Source organism: Hippocampus zosterae, chromosome 2 (assembly GCF_025434085.1).
Source record: "Hippocampus zosterae strain Florida chromosome 2, ASM2543408v3, whole genome shotgun sequence".
Classification (NCBI taxonomy): domain Eukaryota; kingdom Metazoa; phylum Chordata; class Actinopteri; order Syngnathiformes; family Syngnathidae; genus Hippocampus; species Hippocampus zosterae.
Window position 1 is genome coordinate 18,907,424 of NC_067452.1, and position 15,898 is coordinate 18,923,321.

The 15,898-nt window shown below is 45.7% G+C and overlaps 1 protein-coding gene across 11 annotated transcripts in view; it reads left to right on the forward strand.

Moving 5' to 3' along the window:
* LOC127595759 (membrane-associated guanylate kinase, WW and PDZ domain-containing protein 1-like) overlaps positions 1-15,898 on the forward strand; it is a 97,003-nt gene that overhangs the window by 21,237 nt on the left and 59,868 nt on the right. The window contains exon 1 of one of the 11 annotated variants that reach the window (XM_052057515.1): positions 8,637-8,929. The exons of the other annotated variants lie outside the window; for them this stretch is intronic. The gene's annotated coding sequence lies outside the window, so the exon portion shown is untranslated. Of the gene's footprint in view, positions 1-8,636; positions 8,930-15,898 lie in introns of those variants that run through there. 11 annotated transcript variants of the gene reach the window in all.

A 15,898-nucleotide genomic window follows, 5' to 3' on the forward strand; every position in this document is an offset into this window, starting at 1 on the left:
GTCCACAAAACACATGTAGACTGGTTGGGCGAATTCCCACATGCTAAGGGTGTAGAGCTGCTCCACTGTTCCACGGCCGGGACGAAAACCACATTGCTCCTCCTCAATCTGAGGCTCGACTTCCTGACGGACCCTCCTCTCCAGCACCCCTGAATATACCTTACCAGGGAGGCTGAGGAGTGTGATCCCTCTGTAGTTGGAACACACCCTCCGGTCCCCCTTTTTAAAAAGAGGGACTACCACCCCGGTCTGCCAATCCAGAGGCACTCTCCCCGTTGACCACGCGATGTTGCAGAGGCGTGTCAACCAGGACAGCCCCACAACATCCAGAACCTTGAGGAACTCTGGGCGGATCTCATCCACCCCTGGGGCCTTGCCACCGAGGAGCTTTTTAACCACATCGGTGACTTCAACCACAGAGATAGGAGAGCCCACCTCAGAGTCCCCAGGCTCTGCTTCCTTCAAGGAAGGCATGTTGGTGGAGTTGAGGAGGTCTTCGAAGTACTCTGCCCACCGGTTCACAACGTCCCGAGTCGAAGTCAGCAGCGCCCCATCCCCACTGTACACAGTGTTCGTGGTGCACTGCTTCCCCCTCCTGAGACGTCGGATGGTGGACCAGAATTTCCTCGAAGCCGTCCGGAAGTCGGCTTCCATGCCCTCACCGAACTCTTCCCATGCTCGGGTTTTTGCCTCGGCGACCACCGAAGCTGCGTTCCGCTTGGCCAGTCGGTACCCGTCAGCTGCCTCTGGGGTCCCACAGGCCATAAAGGCTCGATAAGACTCCTTCTTCAGCTTGACGGCATCCCTTACTGCTGGTGTCCACCACCGAGTACGAGGGTTGCCGCCACGACGGGCACCAACCACCTTACGGCCACAACTCAGATTGGCCGCCTCAACAATAGAGGCACGGAACATGGTCCACTCGGACTCAATGTCCCCCGTCTCCCCCGGAACATGGGAAAAGCTCTGTCGGAGGTGGGAGTTGAAACTCCTTCTGACAGGGGATTCCACCAGACGCTCCCAACAAACCCTCACAATACGTTTGGGTCTGCCAGGACGGACCGGCATCTTCCCCCACCATCGGAGCCTACTCACCACCAGGTGGTGATCAGTTGACAGCTCCGCCCCTCTCTTCACCCGAGTGTCCAGAACATGCGGCCGCAAATCCGATGACACGACCACAAGGTCGATCATCGAACTACGGCCTAGGGTGTCCTGGTGCCAAGTGCACACGTGGACACCCTTATGTTTGAACAAGGTGTTCGTTATGGACAATCCGTGACGAGCACAGAAGTCCAATAACAAAACACCACTCGAGTTCTGATCGGGGGGGCCGTTCCTCCCAATCACGCCCCTCCAGGTCTCACTGTCATTGCCCACGTGAGCATTGAAGTCCCCCAGTAGAACAAGGGAGTCCCCAGCAGGAGTACTCTCCAGCACACCCTCCAAGGACTCCAAAAAGGGTGGGTATGCTGAGCTGCTGTTTGGTGCATATGCACAAACAACAGTCAGGACCCGTCCCCCCACCCGCAGGCGGAGGGATGCAACCCTCTCGTCCACCGGTGTGAACCCCAATGTACAGGCACTGAGCCGGGGGGCAATAAGTATGCCCACACCTGCTCTGCGCCTCTCACCGTGAGCAACTCCAGAGTGAAAGAGAGTCCAACCCCTCTCGAGAGGACTGGTACCAGAACCTAGGCTGTGTGTGGAGGCAAGTCCGACTATATCCAGTCGGAACTTCTCTGCCTCACACACCAGTTCGGGCTACTTCCCTGCCAGAGAGGTGACATTCCATGTCCCAAGAGCTAGCTTCTGCAGCCGAGGATCGGACCGCCAGGGTCCCCGCCTTTGGCTGCCGCCCAGCTCGCATTGCACCCGACCCCTTTGACCCCTCCCACGGGTGGTGAGACCATGAGAAGGGGGACCCACGTTGCCTCTTCGGGCTGAGCCCGGCCGGGCCCCATGGGTGTAGGCCCGGCCACCAGGCGCTCGCCAACGAGCCCCACCTCCAGGCCTGGCTCCAGAGGGGGGCCCCGGTGACCCGCGTCCGGGCAAGGGAAACTGGGTACCATCGATTTTATTTGTCATAAGGGGCTTTGTGAGCCGTGCTTTGTCTGGTCCCTCACCTAGGACCTGTTTGCCATGGGTGACCCTGCCAGGGGCATAAAGCCCCAGACAACTTAGCTCCTTGGATCATTGGGACACACAAACCCCTCCACCACGGTAAGGTGACGGCTCACGGAGAGGGGTAAAGCAGTCTCAAGCATCATTTCCTGATCTTTACCCGGTCGACCCACTTTCTTTGGCTCCCATCTTCTTTGTCTCATCTATTATTCTTGTCTTTTTTTTCCTTTCATGGTTGGTATAACATTATCAACCATAACAACCATAACATTATCAACTGCTACGAATGAAAGAGAAATATGAGTACTATGTAACACGGATCACCGTTCAAGTCACCATACATTGTCCATCTATCAAACACCCAGCACTCGTCCAGGCTCCGCAGCTGGTCATATTTACACCAAATTCATTTTGATTTGTGGCCAGGCGTACCGATCACACTCGTCATGTGTTGTTTGTGTTGCAAAACGCATTTCTTCATTTGATATGCCCACAGTAGAGCAATCGGTAATATGGTGTGTAATTGTTTTGTTCAATGGCACCATTTAATCAGTCAAGTATGATCTCAACTTCCTCTGTCTTTGGATTCGGGTTTAGACGTGTGTGTAAAGATATACTGTGTATATATATATATATATATATATATTTGTTTTTCCTTAGTTTGCTAGTGTCTGTACTTTATTTTCTCTGGCCTTCTGATTTTCTCTCTCTCTCTCTCTCTCTCTCTCTCTCTCTCTCTCTCTCTCCGTTTCTCTTGCTCTGCCATGTGACCGGCAAATCCGCCTCTTTTGCCCTGCTCGGGATTATAATGTTCTGATTTATTGAAAATAGATTCCTCCCTGATTATGTGGTGAACACGCGGGGCTCTGACAAAGATAGAGGATGATGAAAAGGCCCTGTGGCACACAAAGGATAGACGGTGAAATTGTAATTCAACTCAAAAGGCAAATGCCAGTACAATAGGAGCCTAATATAGGTCATTTATACTGCTGTCTGTGGTATGCTTTGGAGGAGATAGTGGCCGCACCGTTGTGGTACATAACAAACAAATGCAATTTAACTTTATATGGGTTGTGTTCGAAAAGTTCCAGGACCGGCGTCATAAACGGAGCTTTCCCTGTCAATGTGGGCCAGATGATAAACCAGCATGTCAAAATACCATTTCAGAAATAACTCTCATCAACTTGCTACCATGACGGATTGGATTGGATACAACTTTATTGTCAAATGTGCTGCATGTGTAAAGATGGCTAACTAGCATCACTAACGTTAGCTCCTTTCCACCCTGATGTAATTCCTCAAAGCGGAGAAGAGCAGAGAAGCAACGACTGATTTATGTAGAGAAAGCAGTATGTTTTGATGCTGTAATTTTAAGACCACAATTTTGTGATATTTTTGTTATGATACCATCACATTGGTCGAGCACTGAAATACATACAGTCTTCTGACTTTGAATTCAAATAAGGGTTTTAAGTCTCTGTTAGGATTCCTGATGAGAGTTTTAAGTCAAGTCAAATTTATATTTGGCAAAATAACCCTTGAAATCGCATCTCAAGTAGACCGGGAGACAATGCCAGTGGATTGTATCGCGGTAGTATGCACAAACTGTCTCGTCCTTGTCAGTTGTCCAGCTGCAGCATTTTGTACTCACTGCAGACTTCTAATACTAGTCATGGGACGTGAGACATAACAAATGCTCGAATTATGTTTGCAAGTGTACCAAATTAGGGCTTCAAGTCCGGCTCATGGTTTGAAATTAATGGTCAAGACAGAGTCAGCATTTTCAACTATGGGTTTCAAAATTGTGTTGGGAAGGTAGTTAGGTTTGCAGTTAGAGTTTCAAATGAATCCCTGGCAATGTGGCACAAATGACTGAACAGCCTCAACATTTTTGTTGACTGCTAAATTAACTTCAAAGGCGTGAGTTTTATTTCCACAAAATTGGGGCCCTTTCCTGGAATGTGTGACCTATCGGGCTGTTTGAATTTGTCGGTTGCCCTCTATTTCTTACGCTGTTTTTACGAAACCCCCCATCCATTCTTTCATCCTGTCCGTCCTCCCATTCTCCTGATGAGCCGCTAACTCTGCCACCTCCCGTTGATTGTCTCTCCGACTTTGCAACACGTGCAAATGTTTTTTAGGGCATGTTGAGGCCGAATGACAAAGGCAGTCAAATAAAGGCCACACTTCTCCAGACCTCGCTTTATTTATCTTTGCATTTCCCTGGTCTGCTTCCCCTCTTCTGAGCACATGTGCCGCCCCTCCTCCCCCTGCCTGACCACCTCCCCCTTGGTGGACTCGAACAGGTGCCTATCCCTCCACCACTGGCCGAAGTGGGGGCTTTTTGTCTCTTTTTTTTTCTCTACTTTGCCTGCGTGTGAACATGTGTTTCTATGCGAGGGCACATGAGGTGCCGCTACCTCCAGGCTTCATCCCCTTCCTCCTCTCTCCTATCCATTGTTATCATGTGCTGCAAATGTCACAATTGATAGAGAAGTCGCTCCCTCGTGAGATTCATTTCTCGCTCACGTCTACAGCTGCTGCTCGGGGAGGAGGGTTATCTCGGTGTTATCCTGCCGTTTGAGCCTATATGGAGGAAACCAATCCTCCCTCCCCCATCTGATCTCTCTCTCCCTCTCGGTGCCTGGCTCTCTCTCGCCCTCTTTCTCCCCTCTCTCATTTTCTCTCCTCTGTCAGTGCTCCTTTCGACTTTGTATCCTCCTCCTGAGTGGCAGCGACCCCGTGGCATGGTGGTGGCTGCTGCCTTCTTCTGTCACACGCTGGCTGCTACCGTCGACTCCCTCCACCTTCTCTGTCTCCCTCGCTTTCTCTCTGTCTCTCTGCCTCCCTCCCCAACTCACTGTCCTTCAATCCCTCGCTTCCTTGTTTTCCACTCCACCGTCGATCTCAGGGAAATGATTGTCGGAGCCAATTTTTTTCTCTTTGCCATCCCTACAAAGAAACGGATTACATCTTGAGTTGCATCCTCTCTGTACGCAGGCAAGTGACAGCTCCTCATTTATCTCCTTTTCTTCGCTCACCATCCATATGCCTGAGTCTGTGATGTATGCATGGCAGAAGCCTTGTGTGTTTGTGGTGGATGCTGTGTATATAGGCTAAGGGAATCAGGGAAGGTGTGTGTGTGGGGGGGGGGGGGTGTAGAGGTGGGAATCATGTGAGCGAAAGAAGGGGGGGCAGGCGCACACTAGGAGCAGGCACATCCAACCCAGGGGGACAGATGGCTAGTAGCCCTGGTGCATTTTCCTTATCGGTTTTCAAATTCACCCTGCAGGCTTTGTATGAGGCCCCCAAGTACACAGAGTGTCTTTTCAAGAAGCAAGACATGGTTCCTCCACTCAAAGAGGAGGCGGTGTCTATGTGTGAAGAACGGACATGGTGTAGGAGAGTTGAGGCAGGGGGCGATGGGGATTTGCCGTTGAGGCAGGTTTTTCAGAGGTTAGGCATTGGAGAGGGAGCGTAAAGAGAAGAGGAGCTAACTGAGAAGGGATCGTGTGTGTGTTTGCGTGTGTGTGTGTGTGTGTTTGTGTGTGTGTGTGTGTGTGTGTGTGTGTGTGTGTGTGTGTCAGCAAATGCAAATGCATGGAGGTCAGGTCCAGATGCTGCCCGAACAAAAGGGCTTCTCTGGGGGGACAGGAGGGGGAAGCGTGGCACTCGCCATTGTGTGTGTCGCTGCATTGCAGGGTGCTGCCGGGGAGCCTCATGCTAATGATGGCCATTCATTCTTACAACGGATGAGTGGCCCCAGCTTCTGCTTGCCTGCCTTCCACATACACAACCTTGATATTTTCCTCATCCATCCAAAACTGCATACGTCACCAAAAAAAAATAAATAATCAAAGGATCGAAAACAGCCATTTCAAAGCGTCATGAGGAAGCTGAGAAAAAAACTGTTTTTACATAGTGATGACATGTAGGGACAGGTGTCGTCTGTGTGTTTACATGCAATATGGGTGAGTGTTTTGAATGCCAAATTCACAGCATTTTACTCACTCAGTGGCAAGCAAACACGGACACCTACATTTCAAAGAGTGCTGCGTAGATATTTCCTAGTTGCAATGCGGGAATGGCATACAGTTTATGTTAAAGATAGCACTTGATGATGTGGTCCCGGATCACCCGATGTGGATTTTTAATGGCGCATTCCTCAAAACCTCACATCAATGTGTTTTCTGAGCTTCTCTTTACATTCCCTCATACATTCACTGGACACCTCTTTAGGTACACCTGCACAATCAAATGCCAGTCAATACGAGAGAAGTAACAAAACTCCTCCAGACAAGTATGCATTATATATGTTTTGCAAATATTAAAAACAATCCACTCTATCTAATGAGGTGGCTACAAAATCACAAGCAACTCAGATTGCAGTGTATTTGTGCATTTCTGACCTATTGCAAATGTCGACCATAGTCATTCATCATCATAACTGATATTCAATTAATCTTTTTCATTGTGGTTCTTGAAAAAGCATCATTTTGTATTTCACTTGACAATCATGGGGAACTTTCTGGGTTAATGGCTGTACAACGTAGATCACAGTCATCATTGTTGCTCTTCAAATTGAAAGGCACATTGTGTGAACATTTCCTTGCCGAGTTTGTGATGTTTAAAATCAATCAATAAATAAATAAATGTACGCGATTTTCCTCACTAAGCACTTGCAGGTCAGTCAAGTGAGTTTGGAGTGATCCGTCTCTGATGGATTTGCCGCTATCTTTTGTCGTCTTTAGTCCTTGACAGTCGAACACATTGACAAAAGTAGGAGTCTTGCACAAGGGAAGAAAAAGAACACCTGGACTGACTGACTGAATTACATGTTTGTTCTAAAAGGATTTGAGAAAGACAATATTGTTCAAATTTCTTCAGGATACACTACCTGGATTTCTTTAGGCATTTACATGGACTGTGTGGCCACATTATTAATTTGTGTACAGATAGTATAATGAAACGTTCTGTGACCAGGGATTACACAAAGGACAAAGATCCTCTTTGGTGACTTTTTGCCTTCTGTCTCGAGAACGTGTGTGTGAAAGTCTTCCATTCTCTTCAATATGGAGACGATAGTCAGTCATGATTTTTGTGATTGTTTGTCCGTCCTGACCCATGATTTTTGTCCGTCCTGACCCACTTTGAACAGTGCTTGACCTAGCTAGGTTGGAAGGGAGCAAAAGTGCAATCAAACGCACGACCGTGAGTGAAAATACACCAACAGCCCACAAAATTAGGACCTGTTGCACACTGTTATGTCTTTCACTTAAAGTGCTGTTGCCCAAATTCTTCCTTCAGGAAGATAACTGACCGAAGAGCACAGAAAAAAGTACTCTGGTAAAAGTAGGAGTACTGAATAACGCAGCATCAGAAACAACTGCGGGTTCAGGACCTTGCTCATGGACACTTTAACATGGTCACAAGGTTGAGGATCGAAACCGCAACCTCCGAAGGACGACCACTCTACCACTGAGCCACGCCGCCCCAATTTTCACATCAACAACTTTCAAAAGGTCTTTTGAGTAAGGCTGCAGGTTACAAGCTGTCTTGGCCGACGTGTGAGCATCCATGCGCTTCACTAGCTTACTTGTACCTGTAGCTTCCGTTTTTTCAGCATTTTGTTTTTGACCTCATTTTTACAATATAAGACGTGGCTACCAGCGACAATTATTTTCCGAAATTGACATCATGCATCGTTGTCTTTTAATTGAATATCACTCGCATTTTGCAAATGACTATAATGTTATGTTGGGTATATGAAGACTGGAATCCATTGTATTGAATCTGAAGAGTCATCATTTTAAAAGAATGACTCATATGAAGCCTAACCCAATTATTGTAATTCTGTATGAAAGACATAACATAACAACAACATCCCGCAGCTGTTATGCTTGCTGGTATTTTCTTTATTTGAGGTCATAGGTCAATTGAGGTGGGCCCGAGCAAATCAGAAAGCTGCCATTTTCTTCCCTTAGGGTATCTCTTGGAGTTCGTGGGTATGTTGCCTGGCCAGCAATCCACCTTCATGCATGCACAGACAGACATGTGTTGGTCCAAGTCTTCTTTGGGTCTACCACTAAGATTTTAATCTGCCACGATCCTCTTCAAGATCGTCCTCGATTCTGGTCAAAGCACTGTACACAAATCCAACACGGAATTGAATCCAAGACCGAGAAGAGCGGCCATCGTTGTGATTCGAACGTTTTGTCTTTTCTCCCTCCTGGCATGTTGATAATCTGCTAATTTCAATCTGCAGTATGTCACTGTGCCCGCCCCTCCCATGTAGAATCGCAAATTCTAAACCTAATCCTTTTCCTGCTGGCCCCCACACTCTTTTTTAACTCTCCTCTCACCCCTTGAGAGGTTTTCTCACACGAAGCAGGCTGTTTATCAGGACAGCCCATGTGTTAGGTAATGTCAAGAGTCTATATTTATGACTAAGATAGCAGGGAAGAAGAGTGAGACAGAGAAGAGGAGCAGCAAAGGGCGGCTGTGGGCGGGAGCATGCGGGAGAGGGAGCGTGGGACTGCAGCCATTGGCCGCACACAGGAACCGAAGTGTGAAGAGCTCACATTGGCTAAGCCCCTAAACTGGGCTGGACCTCTAATTTGCTCTGCTTGTGGAGCTCTGAAGGAAAACGGCAGCTGCCTGAATGAGCCGGGATCCATCGCACTTGCTCACAGTCAAGCCAGCGCATGACTGATGGATGGAGCACAATTCAACGTGGATTTATCCTCTTGATTGTATCTGTGGAATATCGCACCGGACGGAACTCAGCGGACGCGGCAGTGTTGAGGTAATTCTGTGACATTTCCTTGGCTTTGGGGTGACGTCCCGGCCTCCAGGATGGTGATTGGAAGGGGGCACACAGAGAAAGAGAGCGAGAGAAAGAGTCAGCTGCAATTTCTGCCTGCAGGCTGCTTCTCTGCAGGTGTTATAAAATTGAGGTACATAAATTGTAAATTCTAAACGGGTTATATCTGTCTACGCATAGGCATGTATAGGTCTCTGATATGGTGTTTGTTTAGAGTCTAAACTAAAAAAAAAAAAAAAAACGCTGAGTTGTAGACACCCAGTTGCTGCTTGAAGGAAATGAGTTCTCGCCCCTTCCATAGCTCTGTTTTTGCACTCCCTTCATTTGAACTCGCTCCTCCCTGCTCATTTCTTCTTGAAATCTCCTGCCCATGAAACTGAACTTTCATTCATTTATTGAAAGGAAACACATCCCTGGGATCTTTTGTACAATTTCATGAGCTTTCCTGTTCATGACGGACGCTTCAGACTGTTGGTGCTAACCCACTCTTCAATTTCAGCCCCCCTCACTCATTCCTCTCCCCCATTTTGAAAGGGGAAAGAGGGATAGGAGGGAACAGCAGGAGAATAGCGGCCAGGACTCAGCTGTGAGGAGTGCTGTGGCGCGAGGTGAAAGAATGGCCTGTTGTGTTTGGGCAGCAACAGTATTGTGTGTCTGGTCTTTCTCTCTCCGCGTCCTCCTTTTCAACTATAATAGGCAACTCCATCATCCCTTTATTTCAATAATCCCCTGCTCTTCTTAAAAGCAAAGCAAAAGTTTCATTCGAGCTTTTTTTTTTCCTTTGGGATTCAATTCATTTTTGCTCCATCCAATGTAGGAATTTAGAGGATGGACACAATTGGAGACCAAATCAAAATGCGCATAATGGAAAAGTAGTTTGAGGTAGATCAAAACATCTGAAGTGTTCACTTTTGATGCATCACAAGTAGCGTAAGAAAAGAAAAATGCCGGAAATCATTTGTGAATGATTAAAAATAATTAAAAATACTAATAAAAAAATTGTGGGGGGGGGGGATTGACGGTTCACACTGTACTGGACCAAAGATCTCATTGAGTTGTGTGGACGAGGTGTGCCGGAAACGTTCCAGGACTGATGTCACAAAAGATATATTTTACATCCATCCGACAAGCTTTCACCTTCAGTGTGGGCCCGATGATCAACCAGCTTGCTGAATTCAGTACTTTCTGGCAGGACTACTCATGGGTGCTTCACCATGACAATGTGCTCACAATGCCCTGAGCATCCGACACCTCCTGGTCGAAAAGAACTTGGCCGTGCTGGGGTCACCTCTTTGCTCACCCGACAGGTTTCCTTGTGATGCACTTTGTCTTTCCAAAGGCTCAACGAGGTGTCATCGAGGGGATCTATTTTGAAGACGTGAAAGGCATGACAGACAACATGGCCATGGCGATGGAGCGACGGAGGATCCCTGAAGTGCCTTGAAGGTGTGACAGAGAACTTTGGAAAAGTACTTTAGACTTGCGGAGGATTCTTTTAACGGGGAAAAACTTGTCCTTTGATTTGAAATTCATCTTTTGTGCCATCTTTTGTTCGAGGAACTTTCCTGACACACTTCATACAGTATATCCAAATCAGCCGGAAATCTTGAAGGTGACAACCTTTCTGTAACTTTTTCACTTTTGACGTTCTATGAAATCCGTGAAAGAATCTCACCTGAACCTTAGCTGAAGCTCATTAAAGATAAATAATGTCTTTTTCCATTCGTTGTTACTGCACTTACTGGGGCCCAGCAATTCTTTTGAGGTGCAGTTTAAACGCAATCACGCCAGGTGTAAAGTACTGTAGTCATTCTTTCTCATGTAGATGAAGCCTTAGAATGCTGCCTCAATAAACACGGCTCCAGTAACAGGCTTTGAGGCCCAGGAGAGTTCCCCGCACACTCCCTTTGTGACTGTTTGCCTTTTTGGCCTCTCGTCTGCTGAGGCCGCTCTGAGCCGTTTACGTCCTTTCTCTTCATCGCCCCTGAGCCGCTGTTTTGAAAACACACATTTCACCACCGCACCAAGTGTGCACGTGTTTTTCCTGGAAACAACGCACAAACGCGACACCATTTGATTTCAGCATACACTGCGAGAGGATTTTATTCCGCGAACACAGCCCGTTATCCATACTTGCATTTTCTGAGACTATATTCTTTGGATATTCTACTCGTCAAACTAATCGTGTCCTTGTAGTTTACGTTCCCTCCGTCAGGCTTATGTCACTCTCAGGTCAGCTAGGAAGTTCTTGTCTATTGTCTTTCTTGCCCCGCTCACAAGTACAGACAGCAGGGGTTAAAGACAGCAGATGTTTGGCTGCACGTGGGTGTGTGGCGTGTATGTCCGTGTTAGACAATGACTGGAAGCTCCCCACGCCATAAAGAGCGGGAAGACGATTGAAGGTGTCAAATGTCAACAGAGTGCTGTTTACATCCACCACCGATTGTTCTTTCTCGAGAGGTCATTTTTCCATCTGAATCTGTGTATGTGTGGGAGTGTGGCGGGAGGGTGTGTGCTTGTCATTGGGTTGTTTCTGAAGCAACAGTCAGAATGTCTTAGACTCATCCCAAGAGTAAAGAAGCGATTTGGGTCACACGGGTGTGGACGTATTTAAGTATTCTTGTTGTTCAAATACGGTAGGTACCGTATTTTCACGACCATTCGACGCACCGTACGGTTGGGCGCAGTCTCATTAATGGGTGCCATTTCTGTATTTTACACATAGACAAACCGCACTGTCTTAATAGGCACAGTTTTACAGTGGTAAAACATACGCCAGCTTAAACATACGTCATGCATGCCCGCACGCTAACACGTTAGCTTGAAGCATACGGTAGCATGCCAAGACATACGGATACACGCTGAAACAAGTTTTTAAAAAGGCAACGAAAGCAGAACTGAGTTCGGGTGTATTTTATTTAGCCATCGTACAATGTTCTCACGTTTTTCAATCAATCATCACCCAGAAATCCATCAAAGTCCTCATCCTCTGTATCAGAAGCAGAGGACTGCACATCCCAGTTGTCATTGAACGCATCACATGCTAAAGTGTGAGTTGCTACGCATTGCCGAGCGGAAAGAAGGAGCAGCAACAGCAAAGTCAACATTTCTCTCGTGTGAAGCTTTCCCACATTTGAAAGTAAAGAACAGAGCGAAACATGGTGGCAGCGCGTGTGTGTGTAGAAAGAATTGAACAATTGTGCAAGTACCGTAATCCATCAAAAACGCCGTGTTCCCTCTCGTTGTCAGAGTCACTCTCATTGCCATGTGGCTCCACAGAAATGATGCCGGCTTTGCCAAAAACTCGAACAACAGTGCAAGCAGACACGTTCGTCCAAGCAGCCACAATCCATTTGCAAATTGTGGCGTAACTCGCCCAGCGCAGCCTCTCACTCTTTGTAAAGTTGTGTATGCCATCGATCATCCATTGTTCCCAGGCCTTTCACAACTTTACTTTGAACGCCCGGTTGATGCCGATGTCCAGCGGTTGGAGTTCTTTAGTCAAGCCTCCGGGAATAACGGGAAGCTCAGAGTTCATTTGCTTGACTTGGTTTTTCACCGCTGCTGTGAGATGGGCGCGCATGCCAAAAGCATAACCGATGGCTTGAAGTTTGAACTGAGCATCGTAGGCGTGTCTCTTTGTCGAATTTATTTTCGGGGGTTCTTGGAAACCAAAACCGAAGTTGTTTTGCAACAATGCACATTGCCACACTCTATACAGGTGTTGGTACCTGCTTGGGGTGATCCTTTAGCGTCCACTTACACGCCCACCCTTCACCCATTGGCGGACTGCTCCCCAGCATGCCCGTCCTCTCTCACATCTGCCTTCTCTCTCTCTCGCTCTCTCTCTCTCTCCCTCTCCATATATGTATATATACGCACCCACCCTTCCCTGATTGGCCGACTTCTTTCCCGCATGCCTGGCCACAGTCACTTCCGCCTTTTCTCTATAAAAACAGCGTGTCGTCTGTCAGTCAGATTTCGGAACTCAGCGCATACAAAAGACGCTCCGCATCATAAGGCGTCCTGTCCATTTTGGAGAAAATTTAAGACTTTTAATGGCGCCTTATAGTCGTGAAAATACGGTATAGTGAGTGCTCAGTGGTCGCGGTGCCAAAATTCTGACTTCATACTATGTGGCACTGTAACGATCACAGCAAAAAAGTAAAGGACCTAATAATGGCTAACAAAATAACTTTAAATTCCTAATATTTTCTTGTTAGTTCTGATTGAGTTAGTTCTGCTTGAGTCTGAAAGGAGTGTAACAGTTTTAAAATATGTCTCTCTACTGTATTTCTCAATGTTGCACACACAACACACATTTATTTTGGAACGAACAGATAAATTAATGAAATTGTACTCATTGCAAGTGACATCCATTGGGCCCCACAATTGTGTGGGCATTATAAGCATTATGAATACTGCGTGAAGTAAGTCCTAGACTTCTTTCAGATGCATAAATATACCACAGCACTTGCCTATTTGCAGTTAGAATATAGAATATTAGTAGATTACATTTGGACATTTTAGCCGACCGCTCTCAGAAGCTCATAAATGGTGTCACTGGTGGGCTAGCAAAATCTGAAATATTTAGTCAGCCCTATATAAAGTGTAAACCCACGCGGCATGCTCAGCTCCAGGTCTAAGTGAACTCGAAGGCAAAATATGTATGAGTATGTTTGCATTTTAAGACCATAAACTCCAAATGTTTGCCATTTTGCCTTTGACAAAAATGTTAATTCATGTCAGCAGTGTTTGTTTTGATTGTTATGATGTCATTTGATACGTAGAGTCATAAGGAAGATGATTCATAGCTGCCAAAGCACTCCAATCGAGTGGTACGTTGTAAATGATTCAATAGCCAGATGGTATTTACTCTCATGCCAGATACATTTGCCTCTAAATGTGTCACTTGTGCTGTGTGAAATTCTTAGATTGATAAGCTTTGTTGTTTTGGGTGTGAAGTCAATGACGCTAAAGTGCAAAATAATCAGTGATGGGCATTTGGTAACGTGGCCTTCAGGAGCCATCTTAATCCAATCCAGGAATTTTAATACCACCGCAATCATGTCGCAGTTTTAGAGACCATCAATCCTATATAATAAATCAATATACTGCATCTCTCCATCTGTGCCATGAACATCATCTGTGTTCAGAATCATTGTTTAATAATATGACAAAAAGAAGAAATTGCATCATTGTATCATACTCATCAGAGATGCAGCTTCATAATAGATTAATGTGTGCAGATTGTTACAGATGTGTTTTGCTTGCTCTGACCAACCAATGGGAAGACGGAAAAACGCTGATGATGACCAGCATATCATAACAACATCTTAACATAAATAATCGAGACAAGACACACACACACACACACAAAATACAACCACAAAATCAAATATCACATGCTGTGTATATATTTGCATTGTGTACAAATAGAAGAGGAATTTAGGATGAACACCTGGATGCCTTGTATCAGAAAAATATTCAATTACCGGTACTCATATTTACTCGTCACAACGTTTTCACTGAACAGCAGCATTGACTCATAGGAAGGACTATGATGCCCGTTTGTGGTGCTCGCCTTTCAAAATCAAACAATTTTCATTATAAAGTCCAACATAAGATGAATGTTAAAATATTTACATGTATTTATGTCAAGAGATCATGACATAAATACATGTGTGTGATCCACTTTCACCACCCATTTCCTTTTTGTCCAACAAAAAATATATCCAGGTACAGTGCTGAACCAGAATGTACAGTGAGTGTTGACATGGTAGTGTTAATCAACAGAAAAGTTGTCCTTTTTGGTTTAAAATAGCTTCCTTCACATTCCATGATCCCTCATCATACCCTGGTCAATGGCAGAAACCAAAATGATTTTCTTGCTTTGGTCCGAGGAATCCATCTGGACTGTGTCGTAAATATCTCACGATATCCTAGCCATTTGTCTCCCATCTGACCGATGTCCAAATGGCCTTTGTTTGCTCTTGTTTCGTCACAAGAGGCCAGCAGTCAAGTAACAAAAACAATGGATACCTGTATTGATACACTGCCTAGTTAGGCTTTATTGACTGACTGCTTAGCAGTTAAATTTAATGCTCAATAGCGAGCCAAATTTTCCCATACACACAAAGGCTTCCTGGCGCCGTGCTTGAATACTGCGCGCTTTCACATGTGCACTCCCCACGATCGGACCTCATACTTAGACGTGAGTGCCATCCAAATGTTCCTCTGTGACAACACACTGGGGCAATTAGTTATGGCTCGTTGTGACTTGATCCAAAAATTCTTATTCAGACGTTTTTAATGACCAATTTGCATTTCAGTTTGAGTTGCCACGAATTTGTGCACAGCCCTAATTCAAACTTTTAAAACAATGATTTAACATTGATACTTTATAATTTTACAATTACATATACTGACGGGCATATCCTGGAGTATATCCTCTATCCTCTGTGGAAAATGACTAATATTACTGTGCCCTAATGAGGAGTGACCGACTAAATGTATATCGTTATGTTTGCCTTATACTGTCCTCAGTTGGGCAATGGGTGCCTGCCAGAAGGAGCAGCACGATGTCCATTGAACTGAAGCAAAAAAAGTGGAACTTTTATAAAATGCAATATTGCAGAGTGCTATTTTTCTTATTAAAAAATGCTTTTTAGATGGGCTGAAATAGATTAATGGTAGTTCAATTATTTTCATTAGAGAACAATCATATGAGATACTTGTGTTTTCATCACTACTGTCACATTTTCTTTCAAGGCTACTGTCAAAGACTTGACCCTGAAGTTTATGATGCATGCTCGTAAGCAGGTCACTCCAGGGTACATACGTCCCTGGGCCACAACTTTTTATTAAGTTTACAGTGAGGACAGCAACTGACATGTATTTATAGTCTGTGCACTGAATAAACTTTAAATGTGGTTGCACGCTGATTTTCTT